The sequence below is a fragment of the Phalacrocorax aristotelis genome, chromosome 1 (genome assembly GCF_949628215.1).
Source record: "Phalacrocorax aristotelis chromosome 1, bGulAri2.1, whole genome shotgun sequence".
NCBI classification, from domain to species: Eukaryota; Metazoa; Chordata; class Aves; order Suliformes; family Phalacrocoracidae; genus Phalacrocorax; species Phalacrocorax aristotelis.
Genome location: NC_134276.1, coordinates 84,918,665 through 84,937,844, shown reverse-complemented (window position 1 = coordinate 84,937,844; position 19,180 = coordinate 84,918,665).

The following is a 19,180-nucleotide window of genomic DNA, read 5'->3' as shown; positions in this document are numbered from 1 at the left end:
TAAATGAGAGGCTAACCAAAGGCGTTACAGGAGGTTTCTATTATCCACAAGCAAACATCAAGAATCAAAATGGGTGACACCCTTGGCTTAGAATACCTGCTGTGCTTCTTTAGCCTTGCTACCTCCTCGTTTGCATTACCACCTGTGCTTTTACGGGCTTGGTTTGGGAAATGTAAAACTTTGCAAGCAATATTTTGACAGAAATCTTTAAGAGATGTTCTGAATTTTTTGTGGTTTATACCCATTGCAGGGAATAGTTTTTCAAAAATCTAGGACCACAAAACCAATGCTTTTGCATCATGGAGACCATGCTTCTCTTCCATGCATATGGAAGGACACAGGGTAGTCAGGGTCTCCCAGCTATGCTGTGTTATCTGGTCCCACTGCTGACAGAAAGGTGGAGTATCCTTGCTTTCACCTGAATCCTCTTGCTCCATCTCACATGCAGCCTTAATGATCAAAACCCCAATCAAACAAAAACTAGGTCCTTATGTATGAGAATTCAGATTCACTTTCCTGTAAAAAGAATAGAAAAGAGGTATTAAAAACTCCAGAAGAAATCAGGCTTAATAGCAAAAGTTCATGCACTAACTTGCTCTATTGTCCTTTGGAAACCCTAAGATGTACCCAGAGTTTTGGGCCATGGTTGGACTTTCAGCAGCAGCCGCCTCTTCTCAATGCTGCCTTAGCTTCTGGCTGGAACTTATCTTTGCCTTCCCTTCTTTACAAATACCTTTTGAGGATAGAAGCACCTAAATCCTTTCCAGAGTCATCTTCTGCAGTGAATATAGGTAATTTCTCCTATAGCTCCTAATGAACTGACCATATAAGTGCTGTTAATTGCTCTTGCTAGACCTGGGAACCTAGGGTACCTGGTGGCTATTATCCCTTCATTCTCAGCCAGTGTGCCTGTTTCCTTACTGTCTCAGCACCAGCCCCTTCATCCAAGACTATGTGTGTTTTGAAATCTACTAGTGTATGAAATGCTGCTTAAATATGCAAACTTGTGATTTAGATACTTTACCAGATTCTACAGATGTGCTCAGTACACACTAACAACTGCTTTGTCTGTAAGAGTTGCCACTCCTCTCCCATCTCCTCCTGGGTGTTACGGGGTTGGCAGGGGTGCTGTATACCATAGCTGGAAGGAACACCTACAGCTCCTGTGGCAGAGCATCAGCCATGAACTGCTTCCCCAAAGGGCAAACAGCCAGCAGCCACCTTACAGAAATGGACGCTGTTTCTTAAATAGATAAGGAGCTGGCATGGGAAGGGATGACGTTTTATCCCAAGAAAACAAATATCACTTGGCTAGGGAAAAATTCACTACAAGAAAAATATGTTAGTGTGTTTTACTTTTTAACAGAAAGAAATGTCAAGGATGTTTTAAAACTAATCTAAACTATGTTTTAAAGATTGACCTTCATCACCTCTCTTCTGATTTTCTTCTGCTTAAAGAAATCCAGCCTTTACTTTAAATAGCTTTTCAGTATCCACTTTCTCTAAAGCTTTCAAATCCTAAAGACTGGAAAATGTTCTAAAGGAAATGTTAAGTCTCTTTATCTAACTTCTATTTCATGTCAACGAGAGAAACTCTGGTGGTTCTTTAAATGCTTGAAATATATTTCTTCTGATAGATTTATATTAGGTCTCTTTAAACAGTGTTTTATTTAATTACCTCCTGATATCTTTTTTTATGTGAGAGCATGAAGAGTAACATACAAAGAAGTCAGCTGAATTCCCCAGTCGATATAATTGTTACTTGGCAATACATTAGCAAATACCTAACCAAACTCAGCCGCAAGAATTGCTTCCCTGAGGTTTTAAAGAAGAAATTCTATCGACTGAGAAGACAATGGGCTGTTAAATGCTATAGATTCTGGTCAAGAACTTATCTGATACGACGTTTCTATTCAAAGGTTGGAGCTTAAAATCACTTTTCAGAAAAGAGTTGAATAAAATAAAGTTATAGCTCTAAATATATCAGATAATTTCCTGAGAGCTCTTGGGCAATTTCCAGCTTTACGTACTGCAGGTTGTATAACCTGGAGCTGGAGGTGTGACTGACATCATCCAAGAAATATGCTGACAGAATGAGAAGACGGCAGCTTCAGCCATGTCAGAAGGAGGCCCCAGGAAACCCCTCTCTGTGGGGAAAACAGAGCTGAAAGGTTCCTCCAAACTGAGCAAAAATTACGTTCTTCATCTCCTACCTCACATTGACAGTGCTTATTCAGTCTCCTTGTTTCACCCATGCAAACAAGTGAAAGAGGCACTTTTCAGAGGGAGAATGAAAGCAGGGTCAGTGCCTGTGAAGAAATCTGGGTTGTCCCTGCAGGGGTGAGGTGGAGAGGACCAGCACTTCCACAGAAAAGAGGGTGTTTGGAGTGCGTGAATTGGAGAGAGAGGAGGCACAGGTGGAAATAACTAGATTTAGGAGCTTTCAGTAACTGCCCTGTGATCTCACAGCTCCTTGAATGGCTTGTGATAACTGTCTTATGGGTTTTTTTTAAACCTTCATAGGGTTAGCCAATACATGGACATGTTCAGACTATTTCAAAACCAAGCAGATACACCAAGGAGAACTTGCACCTTTAAAATTAATTATGCCCATACATAGCTGTTGGATCTATGACAGTCATAAGTAGAGCTCAATATTATTTTGGAAGATGAAGTTCTTCAGTCCCTTTTAAGGGTCAATTTTCTCGCAAAAACCTAATCTCTTTTAGAAGTGAGGCATGAAAAAAACAGCAGAGATTGAAATTATTATTATTTCTTGCTTTTGTTCTCTTTGGCTTTTTATTTGGTTTCTTAAATTTTCTTTGCTAAAAGCCATTTTCAAATACTGGCAGTTTTTATCTTGTCTTTAATTTTCATGAATGATGACATGTGGTGGAAAGCTCACTACAACAACAAAAAAGGAAACATTTTCCCTGATTTAGGATTAAAAACTTCCATCTACTTACTTATCTTACTTTTTCTACATTATTACGTTTACTAAAGAAATTATCTGGCACTCAGAACCGAAAGACCCACTTTATGCTGTCACAGAAAGGTGGAAGGAAACCAGCCATGGTTTCTTTTGAACAGATTAAGGTTAAATTGTTGTCACAATATGGGAGACTAACAGAAATATGGAAAAAAACCCCATAATCTATGACTCCCACATTTTATGAGTCGAAGTTGCTTCAGCAGTTTCATGCTTGGGTGTCTCTGAGTTCTGCTGAAGCTTCTGTAGCCCCTGTGTGCCTGCAGATAGAATTCTTGAAGTGCTTTAAGGTTAAATCTCAGTATTTTTGTCTATGTCTTTCTGTGTGTATTCAAGGACAGTACATATCCTTAAAATCTTTTTGCACATACCACAATCTAAATTGTCACATTTAGTTCATAATCAGCATACTAACATAACACAGTTTATAGTCTAGCCACCGTGACAAATTGACTGCATAACAGCCAAAACCAGAAAAACGCTTTCCCCATTAAATAAGTTTTTTTTTTCTCTACACACAAATTTTCTTGCCTTTATGTTGTTACTTTTTCCATTTTCTTTTTTTCAGGTTTTATTTCAAAATTATTTATTTGTGCTGCGATTCTTCTGGTAAATTCACTCTTCTCCCTGCTAGTAATTTCAGAGAATCTAAAAATTCTTAAATCTCTGAATCAAAATCCTGTAACAATTTAAATAGTGGTTACAAACAAATCAGAAGCAAGTGGTTGTTACCTGCATACCATTAACTGTATGGAAAAAGAGTGTTAATACCGGGAGAGCAGCTACCCCAAAGTGCAAGCTATATGATTAAAATAAACCATATGCATATTTCAAAGGACTCTTATTTGGAAAATTCCTACTAGCCTGTGTCCTGAGATTCCTTTTATGTTGCACAGATATTGACAAGTGCTTTCAACAGGGACGGAAAGCACACATCAGAAATAAAATATTCTGTAGCTAAATTACAGAAATGGTCGGAAAAACTAAAACAAGTAATCCTTCACAATTTAAACTACTTGTGTACACAGCTTTTGTACCTTGCCTTTCCTTGCCTTTCCTTGCCTTTCCCCTCTCCTTGTCTTGCCTTTCCCCTCTCCTTGTCTTGCCTTTTGCCTTGCCTTTTCCTTCCCCTTCCCATCTTGCTTCAACAGTCTCCCTGATGTTGAATTCAAGGTAAGACAGGAAGACAGTAGTTTGTTTCTGGAGGTTACAGCCCTAAAGTGACTGTCTAATCTCTAATTGCATATGCTATTTCCAAATCTGAAAGTGATGTAACTGCCCCATGTCTTAGAAAATACCCAGGAAATAGTGGCTGTAGGCTGTCCTACTGCATAATTCTGGAAATATTCCTTAAAAATAGGCTTAATCAGATTTATAAAGCTGAGCATATCAGACATTTGTCTATCACATATGCAGATTTAATTATCTCAGGTGAAAACCCCTACTGGAATGGAATTTACATTACAGAGTATTCATGCCCAACTGTCAGCATGTGTAATTGTTAGATGGAAATTAGAGTGCAACTGTTTACCAAGGCTAACCATGTTACCCCTAGAAGAGATTATTCTTAGTGTTTATGTAACAGCAAAGGTAATATATTACATCAGCACTCCACTGAAGTAACTGCGTCATATTGCAGTTTAAGGTTATTTTTTAATCTCTCATTATGCCTAAATAAAAACATTCTGGTCTGATATTTTCTGAGGCACGAGCCTGTTAGCTATTAATCTGATGCATTTATTTCTCCTTATTGAGAAAAATGTTGCTATACCACCGATGCTGTTTTCAAATAAGTAAGGCTGAAAAATAGCTGATCTGTATCAGCTGCTTGTCTGAGTTATCACTTTTTACTTGTTCTTGTAAGGATAACATTTTCTTGGAGGCAAGTATAACTCTCATTTTCAGAATTTATGCCCGTGTGCCAAGATTCAGTATGTGACTAAGATGGCTCTTGCAGCCTCCAGAAACCTGCCCAGCTTTGGACCTGCCACCAGACCCACAGCAGGTACAGATTGTTTTCCGATAATGACAAAACATCATTCTTGGGTCTGTCAAGGCTTTGCCTTGGAGGTTGGCTCATAGGTTGACACACCAGGTGCCCCTCACAGGGACATCTCTGAGCATAGAGCTCTACCTGGGGTGTTTTGCAGCAGCACTTGGAGCTGTGCTTATCCTTCGGTGGGATTATACTGCTGCCAAAATGCTGTTTCCCACGGTTCTTGCTGCTTTGAATGCCCCCGCCCCTGCTGTGCTCCCTCCTCTGCTGCTGCCTCCAGAGGGTTTTGGTCTTTCTGCTCTGTGTGGAGGAAAGTCCCTCCTCTTCCCTCCCAGTGCCCCAGCTCACACTGCTCCATCCCCAAAGGGGTTCCCAGGCCCTGGGGTAACTTGGATGCCCAACTGTTGCCACCACAGCTGCCCATAAGCTCCGAAGACAGGGGCTGGTGTGTGGGAAAAGCTGCTAGGGGAGATGCTCTGTAGCTTTGGGGGCAGAAGCATGGGCTGTGTGGAGCACCAGGTCAGGAGGAGAGCAGCTTGCTGGCCATGGGGCAAGGGGCCCAGCCAGGGAAAGTGCTCTCCTCTAGGTGAACAGGCATAAGGCTCACGCTGGCCCATAATTAACGTATCCTAACAGAAAAAGGGGAATTTCAGCCAAATATTTATTTATACAATAACGGACACAGATTAGGATGATGTTGGTCTTCCCAGGGGGTGAGTTGAGTCACAAGATGAAACACTGTGTGGAAAACATCGTGCTCATGATGTTCCCACCTGCTGCTGCTGCTGCTCAGTTTACAACCGGAACCTCTGCTAGTATTTCTGCCACTCTAAATTGCAGCCTATGCTGCGGGAAGCCAAGCAGTTTTGCTTTCCTGAAGCGGTGCCTCTCCAGAGGCCTCAGCAGCCTCAGCTGGCTCCTTCTTTTAGTGAAGTGAAGATTAGCACTGACTCACTGATTAACATGCACCTCAGCTTTGCCAGTCACGCTCTCCTTCGCGACTCACGCTGGCTCTGCTCCACCCTGTCTTCCATGTTACAATCCTTATAGCAGTATTTGGCAGAGATTTGCCCTGAAACTTAATCACACCTACCATATATCATGTATATTTTCTGTTACTAGGCCTGCAATTTGCTGCTGTCTGGCTGTGCCCCAACAGATGATTTATGTCCCAGCAGTGTTACTACCCTTGCTGAGAACTGACATTTCATACTGTTTCGCTTCAGCTCATTCAGCTACATTTCACATGTGCTTCAGCTTATCATCATGCCTCAGGCCGAGCTGAAGAGCAGCGAGGGTATAGAGCTTTATCAGGTACAAGCCTGGACACACTGCAGCAGGGTCACCTCCAGTCCTGTGGCTGCAGGGATCTGCTGTCACAGGCTGCTCCCTCCTTCCCGCTTCTTTGGTCTCAGCTCAAGGGCTCCAGTTTGCAGTTCAGAGTGACACAGGGCTCCCCTGCTCAATTTCTGTGAAAGAGTTCAGATGTTGACCTAATGCCAAAAGTTAGCTATCAAAAGTATTCTTGCAGTTCACTGTACATCAGGAGGTGAATTTACAGAGGAGCTCTGTCAAATGAGCACATTTATGGGAGCCTGAAAGCCAAAGAAAACAATACTTCTGTTTGAGGCTATGGGTATTTAAGAAGCAAACAAATGGCTCCCTGTAGGGCCTTGCAGACTCCCACTGTCTATGGCAGGGTAAAAGCCCCATAGCAATGAAGCCAGCATGGCTGTCCAGTGGGGGCATGGGCAGAAATGCAGCAACTAGTCACTCTTCAGCCCCAACACTTCTGCCCTGAGTTGGTCAAGCACATTCAGCACATGGAAGAACACATGAAGATCTTGCTCTATATCCCTCTCCCTTTCTCTTCGCAAGTTTTTCCCTCGAACGTTTTTTGGCTTGTTTGTGTCTGTATTATAGATTCATCATAGTCATAAATGCCAGTTAAGACTTTTTCCTCAGTGACTCCCTAGGAACATTACATTAATGTCTCACTTTGTTTCCTCAAGAAACACTTACCAAGCGTGGCCTTTGCAGCATCCTTACAGAGTTGCTAATAATTTCCAGCACCTGCTCAGAGGACACACTGATGGCCGCCCCCTTCTAAGAATACAGACTTTTCCCTACAGAAGCGAACCCACTGGTGAACTTGGTGTAGCTAGTTTTGCTTCAATGTCTCTGATTTGGTATCAAGCCAGAAAGAAAAGAAACACCACATTTACCATAGTTTCTTGGATTTCAGAAAATATTTACCTTAATTTTACTTATGTTGTTTAGCAGAAGGTTAAGCCCAGGACAACTCCTACCTTCTGGCTCGTTGCTCATCCATACTATGAATTGATCTCCCAGTGAATTCTCTCCATTAAATGTACTATGATGAGCCTGATAACCCCAAACTAGTGCTTCTAATTCATGGATACTCAAACCCTTCCACCATGCCACTCACACAGTTGCTTTACATGTGCTTGTTTTAGACCCAGGTCATGAAACCAGGACACTGGTCTGAATTTACAATGTTGTTTCTAGACCTCTGCAAAAGCCTTTGGTTTCAGTGAAGGCTGGGTTTGCATATATAATTGGGAAATCTCCTTGGGAATAATTACAAAGCCTGGGAAACCCAAACATACTACGATCTGGGAGATACTCCTTTGAAAGCGTATTCTCCTAGTAACAGTCAGGTACCCAGCACACTTCAGAGTGCCTCAGCTGGCTTTTCCTGAGGTTGGACAGGGCATATTTTTATCCCAGGCTTGCCAAATTTGAGATTAAAAACCCTAACAATGTAAGAATTGATTATTTCTGTCTAAAATAGAGAAAAAAGCAAATTATGGTACTTCTCAAGAACAGACAATCCATCCTATTCTTTTCACCAAAACGTTCAGATGATTTGTCGTTCATATAATTTGATATCAGAGATTTCGCTTCTGATTTAGAATAGTAGATTCACCTTTTAAATCCAAACCTTTTGAATGAAATTAAAGCCCTTAGTTCAGAGAATGATGAAATGAGGTATGAGGCCAGTTTCATAACTCTGTAATGTTATCCAAACAGGAAATTCCACCTTCCTGCTGAAAAGCTCTTTTTCACGGCAGCATTTTTCTATGGAAAAATATTATTTACAAATTCAAGAAGGTTTTGTGCTATGGTATTTTCTCATGTACCGTTAGGATAGATAAGAAGAACAAACTGTGTTTATGCTGACTCTGAAACAAATTATCATCTCCAATCTTGGGGCATATTTATGTTGTTTTTTTATTTTTCAAAGCATTTCATTACGCTCAAGTGTCACATCTATAAATATACTTGATTACTTTTCTGCCAGAAGGACACTGTACACTAAAACCCAAAGTAAAAAAAGAAAAAAAAAAAAGTCATTAAGGATATTACTATAGCTACAGCTGTGGTCTGAGCTTTGTGGAAACATTTTTTCGCCTCATAAATCTGCTAAATAACAAATATCAGACTCTACAAAAAGTGTCATAAACTTTATTTTCTGATATCATCTAATGTCCACTCAACAAACCTACACTTCTATAGAAGTCTGTGAAATTACTTTCTGGTTTTCATATACTTTCACAGATCAAAAATTCATCAACACGAAACAGACGACAGCATTAGAAGAGTGCAATTTGCCAGAGATTACTTATTAGGTCTTGATCTTTATAACAAAATAAATTTGAGACCAAAGGAGAGCCGTTTTGTTTGACGTGTTAATGCCTTTGTGTCAGTAAGTCAGTCCATAGATTCGGCTGGAACATCCTTGTCATGAGTGCAGCACATTTTAGAAATGTAACGGATGTGTCCCTGCTTACTTCTTTAGAGGTCATAAACCAAGAGAAGCACAGACCTGCTTAGGGTTTCACTTGGCTTGTTACCTGGTACCTTACCGGTATCAGGAGTGTCATGTTTGGCTCCCCTCCTTTTGCTGGTGTCTCCCCAGAAACCTGGGAGACAATTACTTGTGTGCACAAGCATTTCATTGCCTTATCCCTTTGGTCAAAATACAGTCAAGTCTCTGATGTTGTCACCAATGCAATAAGTTCACAAGTTTTATGATGTCTGTTACAAACCCCCTTCTCCGATTTTTAAGTTTTCAGTCACTTGTTTTTTGTGATAATGCTTATTTTACCAGTACTATCTTTCTTATCAGAGGTCTTACATACTAAAACATTTTTTCCAAAATCAAGAAACATTTAAAAAAACAAAAGCAATGTGTCTTAAGGCACACATTTGCACTAGTTACCTATGACTGTGTGTGGGGGGGAAGAGGAGTTTAGAAGACCACCTTAAATTGTTTTCCCTGCTGCATTTCCCTCCCACACCTCATGGATGCTCAGCCTTCTTGTGCAAGAGAGGGTGTTGCCTGGACAAGACCTGTAGTGTAACCTCTTGTGCTCTACACAGGCAAGGAGACCTCCTGGTATCACTGCTTACCCCCTACCTAGGAAGCAGCTGATGTTGGTTGCTGTTGGATGAAGAAAAGCTCAAGATTAGAATATCACCAAATCTGATGAAAGCATCAGACTAGTCATTGTTCTGGGGCTGGCAGAAAAATTCATCCTCATCACCAGACCAGCTTTTCTTTTCTGAACAACTTTTCTTACTTCCTGCCATCAGCACTGAGATCCAGTGTTGGTAATTGTAACACTAATATTATATGTAGTATGTACAAAAATACTATGTTGTAATATATAATATACATAGTTACATATATTTACGCTTATTTAGTTGCATATGTACTTAGTTGCAATGAGTAACAAAATCCATGCTGTCCAGTGGCAAAGATTCAACCCGATTTTGACATTTGTGGTTGAGCATCTTCAGATCAGCTGGTGACGTGGTTCTTCCCTCATTCTCTGCTGACAGTGAATATGTTAACACCAGGTCTGGTACTCAAACAAGCCATACTAGGAAATAGAGGCAGGAAATAAAGCTGCGGCTCCCAGGGACAAGTTCAGTGAGGGGACTCCTGTCCCTCTGACATGTGTAACATAGCTGACAAACATAGGCAACCTGATTCGGTGCTTCTGGACATAACTTTCATACATAAAAACATGTCTCCACTGGGACATGCTAACATCAAAGGTAAGGGCAAAATTAAGACAAATGTCACTAAAATAATATTAAAAAAAAAAAGGATGTTGAAATAATCATTGAAAATAAAAAAATAATTGAAATAATTGTTGAAAATAAAGATTTATGGTCTTTTTCCACTTGTCCTTGGTAACTTCCTGAGTTACACTGGGAACATGGACTGGGATGTAGCGACAGAAACCTGCCAAAGACAGAATCAGGTTTGGTTTTATGTATTTTCCATAATATGACAATTGTCTAAAGCTGCTAACAAGGCAGTCCCTCATCCATAAACCCATGGAGAGATGAAGTTAGGAAACTAAAACAACAGTTCCCTGAAGTGACTCAAATCATCCATTGCCTGCCTAATAGCCAACAAGGAACTCTTGCCCATGAAAAAAGCAAGAAGCACCCTCCTCCTTCCCTCCCCTCCAGGCATCTCCAGCGCTGTCAGTGGATTCCTGGTGAACAGTTTCCAGGTGATCCTGTAAACACCCTGGGGAAGAGGAGATGATCTGCCAAGGTTTCGATAGTGTTTAAAGAACCACTCTAAGGTTCTTTAGCAGATGTGATCTCTCTTTCTTCCTTCCCTCCCCACTTTCTGTTTGAGGTGGCAGATTGCTTTCAAAGGCAGGCATAAATCCATCCCCACTTTCCCCTTTTCCCAGGCCCTGCGGTTTGTGCTGTATTTCATTAGATATTCATTAAAAATTCATTAGAAATAAGTTGTCTTCCTCCAAACCAGTTGGGGGGAGGCAAAAACCAACCCCAAACATGTTCTTCTGGTGCTATTCCTCTTGTTTACACCTGGTGTGAACTGTGTCCCTCCCATGAAGTCACTGTTACAGTGTTCAAGCTTTAATACTTTTCTAAGTTTAGGTAAAATAAGCACATTTGTTGTTCCTAGCAATAACAAAACAAGAAAGGAGACAGAGCAATTAAACTCATTTTCTCCCAAAATGTGCTTCTAAGTGCCAGACTTTCTCCCTGAGCCAGTATCCCTGACATGTCTTCATGAAAGGCTAATACTTACACCTGCTCTTGGACAGTTGTGTTGCACCTTTGACAATGAACTGAGCAACCTTGTGATACTTTATAGGGCTTTTACGGGAGGAGGAAAATCCCACACAGAGGTAGCTCTGCTTTTCAGTCTCAAAGTAGTGAAAGCAGCTGTTTCACAGAACATTTTGCCAGATTTTTTTCCCCCTCAGTGCTCTTCTCCAGCAGTTCAAACGTTTTCAGGTATTTAAGCAAATGGCTTAAATACAGCAAGAAAGAAGTAAGGTTTGCCCTTAGCAGTGATCTGTGTTAAACTGAGAAAGTATTTTGGCTAAAATGAAAACTGCTAGTTAGAGGTCATGACTTAAATACTTTTTAGTGGAGAGCATTTGGCATCCTTGTTTAACTCAGCTGTATATAAAAAAATTAATGCACTCCTTTCTGCCTTCATATTCCCTGCAGTGCAGTCAATAATCCATATCATTCTCCCACGTGACTTTTGTTTTCACATCAATCTGATGCTCAAAAACAATATGGAACCCAGTTACAAAACCTTCGCTGAGAAAAATGAGTAATGGCTTCATATAGTTTAGACTCTATCAATTAAATGGATCTCAAACTGCTACAGCCTAGTTAGATCTGGGGAGATGACATCCTCCTTGAGTCACTTAAGCTTCTGGGATGAAGTATGAATTTGATAAAACTGAAGCAAGTATTGCTCTTTGATTGCTCTGGTAAATTTTTTCATCGTCCTAGGGAAAGACTCTCTTGTGACTAAAGAGATTAAAATATTTAATTGACAAATAATACAATATATAATGTATTGTCTCAACTAACGTCAAAAGATCAGGTGTTAAGCTTTTAAATTTCTTCCAAACGGAGTAAAAAAGAAATTTCTCTCTCGGATCAGAAGAGCTATCTCAAGTGGAGCAGTTGAAGAAGTCTTAGAAGAAAATTATAGAAAGAGTAGTAATAAAAAACCAGGAGCAGATAACATTCTTTCCAGTATTCTCAAAGAATTCAGATAAGAAAATCCCAACCTATTATTTTTGATGGGTGTATCTCTCTTAAACCAGTCTTGCTACAATGAGAACAGAAGGGTCCAAACATGATGAGAAATTTTATAAAAAGACCAAGTGAAAGAAGCTGTTGAGGAGCACATCTTCAATGCCTTCTCTACCAAGAAAACTGGAAGAAATTATTAGACTCCTGCATAAATATAGTGAAGTTGAGAAGAGTCGGCATTTTCCAAATTTCCAAATGTTCCAAAGGAAAAATTTATTACCCTTCTTAGAAGCTTGTAAGGAGTCAGTAGGAGATGAGATACGCTGATTTACGAAACAGTTTTAACAAGTTCCCTCACCAAAGATTCTGTAAATGGTTGTAAGAGGAACATTTCTTTCCAGGATTAAAAGCTTGTTAAGGAACAGGAACCAAAGGTTAAGAATAAAAAGCCAGTCTTTAAAATGGAAGGTTTCTGATGGAGTACAAAAGAGATTTGTATTTATAAATGGTACAGAAAGAAGAATGAATAGCAAGGTGACAATGTTTGCTGCAGATCAGAAATTAGGCAGGAAAAAAGGAAGTCTGACAAAGAGACTCTTAGAGGATTTTACATTATTGAGAAACTGGGTAGTAAAATACCAAATGAAATTCAGTGTTGATAGGATGCAAAGTAGGCCACATAAGGAAAACCAACTTTAACTATATTTACACAGTTATGAGCTCAAAATTAGCCATTATCATTTGGAACAGAGATTGTCCCTGTTCATTCTTTGTAAAGAATAGTTCAGTCTTGGCAGTGGTCAAAAAACCCAAATGGGGTGTTAAGAATGATTATGAAAGGAGTAGAGAACAAACCAGAAAACCTTATTATGCTGTTTATAAATCCATGGTGTGTCTACATTTTGAATATTGAATACAATTTTGGTCTTGACTCTCAGTGTATAGTAGAAAGAAAAGAAGCTGCAGGGAAGGGAAATGAAGATGAACAACAGCCCAAGCCAGTCTCCCTGTGAAGAAATTAAACAGCCTGGGGCAGAAAAAAATATGTCTGAGGAGGCATAAGACAGTAGATCATAAAATAAAGCTTAGGACACAGAAGTGATTAACAAGCATCCACTTATTGTTTCTCATAACACAAACTCTTAAAGGTACCCAATGAGATTACCAGGCAGTAGCATACTGCAAAGGAGTGTTTTTTCAACAAATGCATAATTAAGTAGTGAAATGAATGGTTACCAGATATGTAGAGGCAAAAGCTATAGATGGCTATAGAAGATTGTGCAAGGTGTGAAAATCCACCAGTTCTGATTAAACACAGACATAGCTATGAGCTCAGGACATCCCTGAGTCACAGGTTGCTGGGAGGCTACATGAGGAGAAAAACACAATATATCTCCCGTTTCTTATGTGGTTTCCAAAAGCTTTTGATATTAGTCTGCAGTACAGACAGGACAACGGAGTAGGTGGACCTGTGCAAATGCTCTTATGCTCATAATACAAATCTTAAAATATATTGCCAAAAAATGTAAAAAAAAAAAAAAGAACAAGAAAAAGAGTATGTGATGTGTTGATTTGTACAACTTTGTTAACGAATTTGTGGCATTGTGCTCTGAAGAGGTTTCAGAAGTTGCCAGCACTTATTCAAATAAATAATCTTACTGATACATGCAATCTGACAGATAACAAGGAATGATCGCTCCATTGATGCTGACTATTCTGCATCAACTGGTTATCAGGTCGCTTGGCAGGGAGTTTCTGTGATATTTTTTCCCTATAGTGCAGTAATGAATTGGCCACTCAGAGTCAATTCATTCAAAGAGAGGCCAGATGATTTCCACTGGGGCTGAAAGACAAAGCTAATGTTGCAGAAAAGAACAAAAATGGGAATCCTTTAAGTAGATATTCAAGTCCAATGATGTTCAGAGGGATCTCTAAATCCAAACTGACATTCACTTTCCATCCATGAATTGCTGGTTTCGGTACAGTAAGAGTTGCTCTGCTGCTGGGATGACTGAAGCTCAGAGGCCACCCTTCTGTCAGCATGTATGTTCAAAGGGATGCTGTGACATTACGCACAGAAGGCTCAACTCCAAATTGCTCCCTCCAACTGGTTTCTTCCTGGCTCCCTATGTAAGAAGATTTTAAGAAACCTCCACCCCTTTGCCGACAGTGTTAGAGCCATGTAGGGCAGGAAAACAACTGTTCCAGTTCAGTAGCAGCACCAAGAGACGTGCAGGCACTACGTGTGCCCATCAGGAGGTGTGAGATGAGCTGTCTGCAAGGATGGAACAGCAGATGAGCAGCTAGTCACTGGCCAGCCCTCCCGAGCAGAGGTTTTCCTGGGGGCTCTGTTAACGGATACCAGTCGAGCATTATGGTTTTGATTTGTCTCTCTCCCTTTGATTCAGCTCAAATCCATTGAGTAAGGTCAGGGTCAAGTTTCAATAAGGATTTCAAAATGCTCCTGCTGTTGAAACATCTTGGAAAGCCTGATGTGGTGAGCTGGGAAAGGTGGCAGAAGTTTGAGACAGACAAATGTTGCATGCTAGGGTTCCTTGGGCACAGGCTAAAAGAGATGGAGGCTAGCCCTGGTAATGTAAAGCAAATTCACAGAGCTTGAAGCAGAACAAACTAATTACAGAAGAAACACAGCTGCCAAGACAGTACTTCATTATAACACACGGACACATTTGAGAAACATGTCTGAGTGGAAGAGGTTGAAAACAACAGCTGTATTATTGTGTGGGTGTTATTTTTGACGATCAAGATGTAAATGTTCATTGTGCTGAATGTCACTTAATTCTAATTAAATCAGTATCTTAAAAGAAACTGTTGCATCTTATGGTACATCAGTTGCTAAGTAATCCCCGATGAGGGTTTCTGGGTCCAAAAGCTGCCAGGCTGAGGTCTCTACCAGCTGTAAGACACTTCAAGTAACCAGACTGCCTAAAACATGGGGCAATAGGCACTGAAGTAATTTCGTTACATATGAAGCGAATTTTTTTTCCACAAACCCCAAATACCCATCAACATTGCTGCAAAGTCCTGGATGGAATTGCAGTCTGACCAAGTGGCCATAGAGCCAAGTGGTTCGGGAAATGTGGGTGCAGCCTGGCTTCTGCCACAGCCTTGGTGATGGATCTGGAGCATGACAACGGGCATGACATCCCTTCTCTGTGACCATATCCCTTCAGGGAAAGTGTCCTGGGACTGGGATTTGCCTCACCTTGCTGCAGAAATATACACCTCAGCTGGTCACCACTAGGGTCCCTTAAAATAATAGAGTGAAGATGGCATATTTGGGATTTGAGTTGTCTGATGTATTTTAGCTGTGCACGATAGGATGGGATGAGTCTCACCTTACAAGTTATTGTTTCTCTCTGGTGATGATAAGGGGACTGGAGGATGGCTAATTCAACGTCTTCTTTTTGGATGTGTCAGTCTGAGCAAATGAATCCAACTCTCACTCTTTGTACAGCAACACCCCATCAGCAGCTCTCAATCTCTGTAACACAAATCACAGGGTGGCTTGGGAGCTGGATTATATTTTTCCCCTGTGTTGCAAAACATGAATTTCTCAGACATGAAGCTTTCAAAAGGACTGTACCAGTTGTGAAAACTTACCTGGGAGAGTTCCTCATGTCCAAGATGACTTTCCAGGTTAAAATAAGCATGACTAACATAAACACATCATGAACTGACCCATATCCCAGGGATCAGCACACTTATTTGGGTGTTGGGTGGTTTAAATGAAATTCAGACCTCTGCTCTGCTGGACCTTCGATGTCATGCAGAGCGCCTTGGCCACCAGACTACTGGATAAACTCTGTGTGTGAGTTTGCGTGTGTGTGTAGAAGCTTCAGTGGACAGAAGAGAGCTTTCCATTGATCTCTGGTTGTACTTCAGTGGGAGTGTTAATTCATTAAATATAGAACTGAAAGCTGAACAAAAATTTTGGGATTGGACCTTATATGCATGTGGTTATTTCATATACCCTTTCTACAGTAAGATAAAAAATAATTAGGTGTAGGCTGTTTTATAGGAATCAATAAATGACTTGAAAGAGTCAATGCTCCAGAGCACAATTTATACTATTAGCCTGAGTCTGCCTGAAGCATACTGTTTTTTCATCATCGTTGTTTAAGTAAATGAAAATGAAGATTGAAAGTAACAGCCTTTCCAGGTTGCTAAAATGTGGCACTTGTGAAGCATGCCACTTAACCATCTAGTCTTAGAAAAAATGTTATTTAAATGCAATGTACAATAGTGTTTGTGCAGTGCCTCTTAATTGCAGACAGGTAATTTTATCATACCGGGTTGAAAATTCATGCTATATTTTTGGAAAAAAATCAGTTTTGCCATTCTTCACCTGCAGCAGTATCACATACAAATTTCCTTCTTTCTGAACATTGTCTTCTCCACCTTTTGATACATGAGTGTTGTCTTGCTTGGCATGTTTTACAAAGAATGCTTGAGATGAGATTTCCATTTTTTCCCCATATAAATTGATTAGTGGAGAACTTCAAGTATACTGCTTGCTTGATTTTCTAAGGGAGTAGAGCTTGTAGTATTGCACTGTCTTCTGCCTTTTTCACCCTTTTCACCAGCGACCCTGAAATTTGCTGTCAGACTTCGACAAAATTTTGTTTGGGTTGAAAATCCATATTTGAACCTTCTACTACCATTCCATTCTTGGGACTCAACATTTGAACATTTTACTCTGCATTTTCTTTCCCCCTGTCCCACATCCTAACACTGCAGAGACTCCAGGTTTGCCAGGCAAGGTACCTTCTTGGAAAATACCGCTAGGTTCTGAAGAGACAAAAAATGCTGCAAAGGCAGCACCAAGTAAAGCAAAACATGGTGCCAGCATCCTTATACACCAAAACCATGGGTTGTTGGGTTTTTCTGAAGCTCACTCTGTTTGCACAAATAATTCACTCCTAGCCAAATATTTTGCAATGGCTGTAACCATAGATGCCTGTGGGCTGTGTGCTGCTGGTTTTGCTCCTAGTGCACTCTGTTAATCCTGTCTTTGCCCGGCTACCTTGGCTGTGCTGCAAGCCACAGGTGGGTCTCTTTCTAGACTCATTTGATGGGATTCCTTTTTTCCAGCCAAAAACAAGGGTTGAATTGCCCTCTGGAAGTACCTGTTTTCCTATGGAAACCTAGGGAATTCATACAACTGGCTTAGCCTAGACATGTTGCCCATAGTGACCATGATGCTGCGATGAAGCACAAGAAGTTCTCTGAGGGAAGAAAAAAAGCCATGGTACTGATGTAATTTGAAGATATTTAGGAGAGGAGAATTTATTTTTGTATTTGCAGAGTCATTTCTTGGTTTCATCTCTGCTACAGATTACTATGGGACTTAAGGAAGAGATTTAGAAGGAAAAAAGCATTGAAAATATTTATTAAAATTAAAAAGAGAAAAATGTATGAATTATTCTTCTAAACACTTGTTGCAACTGATGAATCTCTGTCTCAGGTTAAAAGTGATAGATACACTGAAGAAAAAAACCCTAATCTCTTGTACTGGTCTCTGTCACTCAAACCAACCTTAGGAAACTTGGACAGAGGAGCTGGTTCCTATGAAATGTGGCTGGGTTTCCATACAAGGGGCAGGGGTTTGACCCTCCTAAATGCTACGGTCCCTTTGCCACAGATTTTAGCTGAGGCAGCAAGTACCAACAAAATTCAGAATTTAGCAGGGTATTTTAATATCCAAGACTGGGTCAATCTCCAGTCTAGAAGGCTGAGATTCACGGACATGAATCTCTTCTGAATGCCTGCTGCAGCTGAAGAGAAAGTATTCTTCCCTGCCTTTCAGTGGTTTTCACTGGGATCACAACATCTCTAGCTGCTTTTATTTTTTTCCACACAAATATTTTTGTCTGTACTGTTATATTCCTTTAAATATACATGCAGAATGTATATGTCCCAGCTTATCTGGGACAGTTAGCTACAGAAAAGGCTTAACTGAAAGCACAGGTAATTCATGAAATTGAGTGCTTGCATCAATCGTTGAGGTCAGCCAGTATTTGAATGCAGATTTGCAAGAATAATGAACCCAGGTAAGAATACATCTACTGAACAGTTTGCAGTCATGCCACAGGCTGACATTTTGTTTCAGAAAACATTCATTAAATTATTTGGCATAGCAACCAAGTGAGTAAAAATCAAATTATTTGTGGATACAAAACAAAAAATTCTCTACTCCTGCTGAATGCATGCTTTACTGTGAGTCACTCGCTCACATCTAATCCAAAGAAGAATTTTTATCAGCCAGTTATAGAAAACAATTGATGTGACGGAAACAGAGGTTAAATGTGGAGGAACTAAGATTAGAGGTGTACATGCTGGACAGTCCCTAATATTTGAAGGTCTAAGCTCAGACATACTGAAAACTTCCCCACCAGGGCTATGTCCTTTTCAAACAGACTGTTTCACAAACCAGGCTATCACATTGTATTAAAATCAGCCTCAGCTGTTTGCAGGATTTTGATTATTATGAGAATTTTATTGATCCTGTGAGACTTTTGCATGGTTTCTCACAACCATTGCTTGCAAACCTGCTACCCTGTAGCATGTGACATATTCTGAGCCCAAGTCCTCACCAGGACAGTTTTACCTCAGTTTCAGATATATCTATTGTGAGTTAGCTCTGTGAGAGGGGGCAAGAGGCAGCCTGCTGAGGGCTTGCCCTTCCACTGAAGGTCATGTGCTGAGAACCTGTTATAGGCGGATGAGCAGCCTGACAAAGAGAAAAGCCTATGTCAGTGCTGACTGGAAACATATTCATTTGGTGTTTTACAGCAGAGGGGATTTGATCAACCTGGTTCACCCAAATCACAAATATTTCTAAATTCCCCCTTAAAAAGGAAATTCTCTGCCTGAGTTTTACCCAGAGGAGGAGACACTGGCTCACTGCTCTCACCACTCATGGGTGCAGCCTTGCTGGTGTTAGTGGCATGCCAGTCTCCTCTGACTGCCTGTCTTCTTGGCCACCACAGCGTGCTTGGTCTACTCTTGGTCTGCACAGAGCATTTCCACAGACAGTGTGATCTTTTGTTCTATTCTGCTTTGCAGTGAGGCAATGACCTGTATTACTTGCT